This window comes from Panthera onca, chromosome B2 (assembly GCF_046562875.1).
Source record: "Panthera onca isolate mPanOnc1 chromosome B2, mPanOnc1 haplotype 2, whole genome shotgun sequence".
Taxonomy (NCBI): Eukaryota; Metazoa; Chordata; class Mammalia; order Carnivora; family Felidae; genus Panthera; species Panthera onca.
The window spans coordinates 12241818-12250252 of NC_138343.1; the positions used below are offsets into that span (position 1 = coordinate 12241818).

General features: G+C 46.1%; 1 non-coding gene across 1 annotated transcript; it reads left to right on the forward strand.

The window, feature by feature from the left end:
* Positions 1 to 7822: 7822 nt before the first annotated feature.
* Positions 7823 to 7925, forward strand: LOC132668104 (U6 spliceosomal RNA). The gene has a single exon (XR_009605471.1). It is a non-coding gene; the product is annotated as a U6 spliceosomal RNA (small nuclear RNA).
* Positions 7926 to 8435: the final 510 nt, after the last annotated feature.

An 8435-nucleotide genomic window follows, 5' to 3' on the forward strand; every position in this document is an offset into this window, starting at 1 on the left:
TTCCCTCCTTCAAGTGCAGCCTGGTCTCTGTCCTCACAATGTTTAAGCAGTTCTCTCCAACATCTCCAAAGGCATTTCATTGCTGAAGCCAGGGGACACCTTTCAGCCTTATCTTACTTGACAGCTTTATCGTATTTGCACAATTGAACATCTCTTCTTTTTGAAAACATGCCCTTCTCTCGGCCTCTTTTGCTCTCCCTTAATGTCTCTGGCTACTCGCCGGTCTCTAGTCATTTCCTCCTGCCTCTGCCACTTCTCACTGTTTCAGGCCCACTTCTCTGCTCTCTTTACACACTAAGCCTGGACACCCATCCCATCCTTGACGCTCCTTCTCCTTATTCTCTATAAGGAATACATTTCCACATCCTTCATCCTACTTCCGTGGTGTGTCAGCCAGCCCTGGCTGCCATAACACAATACCACGAACTGGGCGGTTTGAACCCAGAAATTTATTTTTTCACAATTCTGAAGGCGAGAAGTCCCAAATCGGTCATGGTCAGTTTCTGGTGAGGACTCCCTTCCAGGCTTATAGAGGGCTGCCTTCTTATAGTGTCCTCGCCTGGTAGAGATAGAGTGCAAGCCCTCTGGGGTCTCTTCTTATACGGACACAGATCTCCTTGTGAGCCCCCCCCCCCACCCCGACCTCATCTAAACCTAATCATCTCCCAAGGCCCCACCTCCAAATACCATCATATTGGGCCTTAGGGAGTCAATGCATTGTGGGGGAAGGGTACGTAATTCAGTCAATAGCGTGATGCTCTGAAATTCTTCTGCCTTTCCCATCTCTGCTGCCATTTTTCTTATCTAGATTATTTCAATAGTTTCTCAGCTGGGCTCTCTGCCTATGTTATCTCCTTTAAAACCATTCTCCATCCTGGAGCTAGACTGATGGTTTTGAGTCAGAAATCAGGTCTCATTAGTCCCTTGCAAAAGATTTTAGTACTTTCTGATAGACTTCCTGTAAACTCTACACACCTTGATGGAGCACAGAAATCCCTTCATGCTTGGACACCAGCTTATCTCTCTGGTTTGACCCCTCTCTCCCTTCCCCCTTGTACTCAGCGATACCTCCATAGCCCTTAGGGTTCTGTGGACACACCCTGCTTATTAAATTGTCCACATTTTTTTTTTAACATCTGTTGATTTTTGAGAGAGAGACAGAGACAGAGCACGAGTGGAGGAGGGGCAGAGAGAGGGGGAGACACAGAATCCAAAGCAGGCTCCAGGCTCCGAGCTGTCAGCACAGAGCCCGTCTCGGGGCTCAAACCCACGAACCAGGAGATCATGACCTGAGCTGAAGTGGGATGCTTAACCGGCTGAGCCCCCTAGGTGCCCCAAATTGTCCACATTTTCAAGACTCAGCTTAGATGTCACCTCCTCTCTAGCAAGCTTTCCATGACTCTTTGGCTAGATTAGGTGTTTTTCCTAAATATCTCCACAGTGTTCACCTCTTTCTCCACCCTTAGCCAACATGGTCAGAGGTCATGGTTTTTTACTGGTCTGTCTCCTTGACGTGGCTATAAGCTTTTCAAGGGCAGCAGCTCATTCCCAACTCCTCACTCAATGCCAAGTTTATGGTGCAGCCCTGAGCACAAGCAGATACTTTGTGTTTGCTTATTACGTGAAAGCAATTTGGTGCAACTTCTTTTATTGATGAGAAAACTAACAAAGAGAATATAAGCTCTCACTCGAACAAAGCCCAGCTGGCAAAGGAGCTCAAGAACAAAGGCTGTCGCTATCCATGAGTCAGCTATCAGCTTTTCCAGGGCCGGTATTGACACCCCTGGAAAAAGTGATTAGAATCAAATTATTTTGCTTCTTTGGGCCTTTGTCTGTAAAATGAAGAGGTTGCACTAAATCATCTCCTAAACTTCCTTCTAGGAAGGAAGGCTAAGGTTTTATCATTTCTTTTTTTTTTTTTTTTTAACGTTTATTTATTTTTGAGACAGAGAGAGACAGAGCATGAACGGGGGAGGGTCAGAGAGAGGGAGACACAGAATCCAAAACAGGGTCCAGGCTCCGAGCTGTCAGCACAGAGCCCGACGTGGGGCTCGAACTCACGGACCGCGAGATCGTGACCTGAGCCGAAGTCGGCCGCTTAACCAACTGAGCCACCCAGGCGCCCCTTATCATTTCTTATATGGTGACCATACATGTCTGGTTGGAACTTTTCAGAAGTCACCGACTTAGGATCTTTCTTACTCTATCAGAAAAGAATTTGGGGATAGCCTGGGTTTATAGAGACCCTAGGCAATCAAGGCTTCTCTTCCCTGCCCATTCATTTTTGTCATTAATTCAACATTTATTGAGCATCTGATGTGTACCAAGCATATCATGCTTTTCAGCTTAGACATTTCACAAATGCTGAGAAACAACAAGTTCCAAGGACACAATTCTCTGTGAAGACCATTTCCTGTCTAATTTTCCACACTCCAGATAGAAATGCAGTGGCTTCATAGGGGAAAACTGTATAGAAGGCACTAAGAACCGTTCTATTCGGTTGCATTTAGAGATGGTTATGTAACTACTACATTGAACAAGCATGACTCATAGGATGTAATCAATCATAAAGCAAGACTTCAAATGTATTCCCCGGAGTGAACACTTTCTCTGCTCTTAGATGAAATTTAGACCAACGTTTTATTCTCTAGTCACTTCCGGGTCATAAAATGTCCTTTGGCCAGTCATCGGCATGTCTAGCTTCGGGTCGCAGTAACAACATCAATTTGTTTTCGCACTTAGACTTCTCCCTTCCTCGGCTCAGCCGCCTACAAAAGGCTGCAACCCGGTGAGAAGAGCAGCCCGTGGCCTCACTTTTCCCCATCCCTGCATCTTTCATCTTTCTAACGGGGATTTCACTCCTCTCTCGGGTTGGAGCAGTGGGAGGAAGCTGGGGAAGGCAGAGAAGCAAATCTCTCACTTGTCTCTCTGGCCTCGACAAGCATTCAGAGTTGCCTCTCTCTAGTTGGGTTTTCAAGACACTGCAGGGTAGGGTTTTTCTAACCCTGTCGACAGATGGAGATGTCTTCATATGGCTGATCACTTACTCTTCCCTCAGACCGCGGGAATCTGGCACGAACGCCAGTCTTTTTTTTTTTTCTTCTGGTCCCCCATCCAGATGACCCTCTTAGAAAGGACACAAGATAACCTCTTGCCTGCTTTCTCTCATGGGTGGTCCACGTCTTATCCGAGGGAATCACTCACACTTTCTTTGGTCCCGAAGCCTTGGAAGGGCAAGGGGGGCAAACACCCAACACACAAGACTACTCTGTGCAAACCAACCCTTGCCTTGCACCCCTAGTTCTCCTTCTTAATGTACTTTCTGATTTATGTAAGAAGCTGCAAAGTCACATAATCAGCTTTTGACAACCTCCTTTGCAAATTTTGCAAATGAAGGTCTCCCACCTCCCTTAAAAATGTGATATCGACGCCTCGGTGCTTTAGCTGAAACGTTTGATTCTTTTACATTATACCTGCCTTGCGATGTTGGAATGGCCAATCCCTCATCACATTTTTGGTCTGCATTCACTGGGTCACTGTGACAAGTAGCCATGTCCTCCCCCTGGTTTCCTTACCTAAGAGAAAGTTCATATGAATTTTCGTATGACATTATTTGCATAATCTGGAAACGGGGCCTCGTCTGAGCTTCTTGGAGCTGCCATGATAAAATATCACCAACAGGGTGTTGGAAGCAACAGCACTTACATGTCACAGTCCCGGAGGCCACAGTCTGAAATTAAAGCGTTAACAAGCCCACATCCCTCCAAAGGCTCTGAGAATCTGCTCTAAGTCTCTCTCTTAGCTTTTGGTGGTTACTGGCAATCTTTGGCTTGTGGCTGCACTGCCTCAATCTCTGCCTCTGTCTTCACATGAGGATTCCCCTATATGTCTGTGTCTCTGCGTGGCCTTCTGCTCTTTTTTTTTTTTTTTTTCAGAGAGAGAGAGAGAGAGAGAGAGAGGATCCCAAGTAGACTCCACATTCAGCTCAGAGCCTGACATGGGACTCAAACCCATGACCTTGCGATTATGACCTTAGCTGGAATCAGGAGTCGGAGGCTTAACGTACTGGGCCACCCAGGTGCCCCCCTCTGCATGGCCTTCTTATAAAGACATCAGTCATTGGATTTAGGGCCCATCCTAACCCACTATGACATCATCGTAACTTGATTACTTCTGCAAAGACCTTATTTCCAAATAAGGTCATAATCACAGGTTCCGGGTGGGCTTGGGTTTGGGGAGGGCGGGGGTACACTCTACAGTCCAATACCGATACTGAAATATATTCTGTAGAAAGGTTCAAAATCAGTGCATATACCACGTGGCACGTTTTTCCCCCCCGGTAATTTTTTTTGATGGAGGGATTACATTAATTTCCGAAAGGCCCATGGAGATAGTACCTCTGGGTTTCACCGCCTAGCAATAGTCATATGTATAGAGGACTATGACAAAAGCGGCATTCAAACAGCTTAATAAGCACGGTTATGTATCGTATGGGAGAATCGGTGCAAACTAATATAGCTACCCTCGAGATGGGCGAGCGGATGCTTTTTCCGCAGCTGAATCGGGAGTGGTACGACGTAGTATTTTTTGATTTTTGCCACGTGACTTGTGAAACCAAAAGAGATTCATAAAAGGCAAACGACGTTGTAATTTTGAGTGGTTTGGCTATAACTACGCATGCCGAAGTTGTAGCAGCGCTCGTAGTGATATGTCGTTCTAAATAATTATCCATTTCGAGGCCTCTGCAACATTTTAGATATTTTTCCTGGGACTGCCTCCTCCCCAACCCCCTACCGGATTTCCCTTTTCCCAAAAGTTCAAGTGGTCGGTTGGAATTTCGTTCGAATGATGACGTAACGGCAGACATGCAACGGAAAGCAAGTAAAGGAGAACTTTCCTCATAATATCCATCAAAGTTGGTTTTTCTTTTTTTAGCAGAAACTTTAAATACAATTTCTTCACGATTCGTCAACTGAAATCGATCCTGAGGAAAGGTGGGCCTTTAGAAGGGTGCAATGAGCGGTTAATGCATATGTATATTCTATTTCCTGCCCATTTGTTTTTTTCTAGTCGTGAGTAACTTCTTCCCAGGACCTTTGAGTTTGGTTGGCCAAGAACGCCTTCTGGAAAATCATGAACTTCTCCATCCTGGCTGACTTAATGAGATTGTGATGGACATTCGGAAATTGGGAGTGACTTCATTACATTGCAAGTATTTTTCAGAACGCTTTTAGACCTTTCTTAAGACTACTTTTACCTGTATTTGATGTGCAACTTCTTCTCTGGACGTGGCGAACACAGGCACCTGCTACCTTTGCACGTGCAAACGGGATCACTGGACAACTACCCATTCTTTCCGTGCCAACGATTTATGCCAAATTAAAGCTTCCTTTTGTAATTGTTTTCCTTATGTCTTACTGTGTTGCTGCACCTTTATTGCAATTTGTATTGTATTTTCTTCTGTAAGACATTTGGATTCTTGGGGAAGTGTTATGTATGTAAATAATGGAAACAACACCCACACCATTACTTAGCTACTGTGGGTGCTGCCACACTTTTTTCTTCCTGTTTTCTTCCTTTCTTTTTTAAATCACCGTAAGAATAGTTCTTTGGAATAAAGATGATGCAACAGTCTTAAAGATATAGTCGGCGCTCTCTGGTATTAATTAACGGAGAGTAGCGTTTATTGAGAAACTGTCCTCTATAACTGATAGCCAACACGACTGGTTCGAACTGCATGGCATTCTGAATCTGCGCTGGCTTAAAACACGGCGGCAGGTCGGGGGTGGGGGGGCTGTGTGGCTCAGTCGGCTGAGCATCCGACTTCGGCTCAGGTCATGATCTGGCGGTTTGTGAGTTCGAGCCCTGCGTCGGGCTCTGTGCTGACAGCTCGGATGTGCCTGCTTCGGATTCTGTGTCTCCCCCTCTCTCTGCCCCTCCCCTGCTCATGCTCTGTCTCTCTCTGTCTCTCAATAATAAATAAACGTTGAAACACAGCAGCAGGTGTGACACACATTATACAATGTTCCGCCATAAACTGAGCATGGCAGGAGGTATACAACTCTCAAAGTGAAATGGTTACATGGTAACCGGACAAATGATTGGGCTTCTATATGGGTTGGCCTGTTTCTATAAAATAAGTCAGGCAGCAAAGAAGATTTTTTTTCTCCGCTCTGGAGAAAGGACCGTAAGTGCAAGTTACACAAAAGCACTGAGCACAGTTGTACTCAGTAGTCTTCTAGGACTTTCAGAATATCTGTTACCTAACAGGCTCCAAGGGCACTGTTTGAAATATCAAGGCACGCTTGGAAGCAGGTCTGTGGAGCCCTGGTCATAAATGCCAAGAGAGAGAAGGGACTGAAGCCTGCTTCCCTTGGTCTCTGCTGGCCTCCTCGGGTGCAGGACAGGCCGTGACCACATCGGCACAGACCATGGGAAGGAGGAAGAAGCCAGGATCCAGTGGGGGGACAGGGTCCAGAGCCTGTCTTCAGAAGCTGGCCCTTCCCCGGGAGGCAGCGAGGCAGGCCGGTGAGCGGCGGTCAAAGGGCACGACTAGCTCAGATCGGGCCAGGCTATTTGGATATCTGAGTGAGTCCTCTCTGCCAGCAGAACACAGTTCTGGAAGAAGTCCAGGTGACGATCCTCAAAATCAGGCACGGTTCCAGGTGATTGGTCCAGTCGCAGCAGGCCCCCCGCCAGAAACTGAGAAGAGAGTAGGAAATCACATCCTGCTTCTGGAGAGAAGGGGAAGAGAGCAAGGGTTTGGCAGAGCAGAGGAAGCAGGGGTCCAGGGCAAGCATCCAACCGCTGCACAGAGCTAAAATGCCTAGCAGAGAAACTGAGGCCGACTCAGGTCACAAGGCTTTGGCCAAAATGATCAAAGAACTCTGAGACTCCCGAGTCGACACCGGGAACCAGATTTCCAGGTCTCTAGGCAACCAAAGCCATTCCGTCTATTAATAGGTCTCAGGCTGATGACACTGATCAGGACTGGCTCTGACTGCTTGGGGGCGACTAAGAGCTTCTGGAGCTTGAACGAGCAGAAGAATTACCTGGGATCTTGTTAAAATGCAAATTCTGATTGGATAGGTGCGATTGGGGGCAATAGTCTGAATTTCTAACAAGAGCCCAAGTGATGCTGCTGATTTGCTAGAGCAGCAAAACTGAGAGTCCAAACTTGCTGTGAATTCGCTTCCCTCCCCGCCACCGCTCCCATCCATGAAACCTGCGGGAGCAACCCGTCCCTCTTCCCCCACCCTCCTCATGGTCAAGTCTGACCATCTTCTTTTCCTGTCTTTCCTTCCCCCCCACCCCCTCCTCCCAACTCCTTTGTCCTAGTGCATTTTTTTTTAATTTTTAAATTATTTATTGATTTATTTTAATGTTTTTATTTCTGAGAAAGAGAGAGACAGAATGAGAGCGGGGGAGGGGCGGAGAGAGAGGGAGACACAGAATCCTAAGCAGGCTCCAGGCTCTGAGCTGTCAGACGTGGGGCTCGAATGTATGAACCACGAGATCACGGCCCGAGCCAAAGTCCAACGCTTAACCGACTGAGCCCCCCGGGCACCCTTGTCCTGCTGCATTTCTTCTGTCAAGACCACCAACGGAAAAGGAGCGTTTGTTCAGAAAATAGACCAAGGTAACAAAAGCCAAAATCATTGTTCCCATTGTCAACACACAACTAAATGCTTGTATGTTTGATAAACACAATCAATCCAGATTAATGTCTTTTTCAGTCACCGTTTCCTATAGAGAGTAAAGAGCATGTGACCTCTTCCCTTTCCCCCCTGATATCCTCAGGCAGTGAAGAAGTGTCTTCTGAGTGCTCACTTCAACAGCACATATACTAAAATTGGAATGATAGAGAGATTATCACGAACCCTGCACAAGATCACATGCAAATTCCTGAAGCGTGCCATATTTTTAAAAAGACATTAAAACAGACCCAAATTAAGGAGAACTGTACCTTGTGTATGAAAGAAAGAAAGCGACGGAGTAAAAAAATTTAATTCTGGGGCGCCTGGGTGGCTCAGTCGGTTAAGCATCCGACTTCGGCTCAGGTCATGATCTCACGGTCCGTGAGTTCAAGCCCCGTGTCGGGCTCTGTGCTGACGGCTCAGAGCCTGGAGCCTGTTTCAGATTCTGTGTCTCCCTCTCTCTCTGACCCTCCCCCGTTCATGCTCTGTCTCTCTCTGTCTCAAAAATAAATAAAACATTAAAAAAAAAAATTAAAAAAAAAAAATTTAATTCTACTCCAATTAATCCATAAAAATAATGCGAATCCAACAGAAATCTCAATTGATTTTTAATACAACCTAATTCTAAAATTTCAGTAACAAAGCAAATGGCCAAGAATAACTAAGAAAATTTTGGAGCTAAAGAATACAGTGTGGGAAAAAGGAAAAAAAAAAAAAGACTAGGGTGTGGGAGGGGAG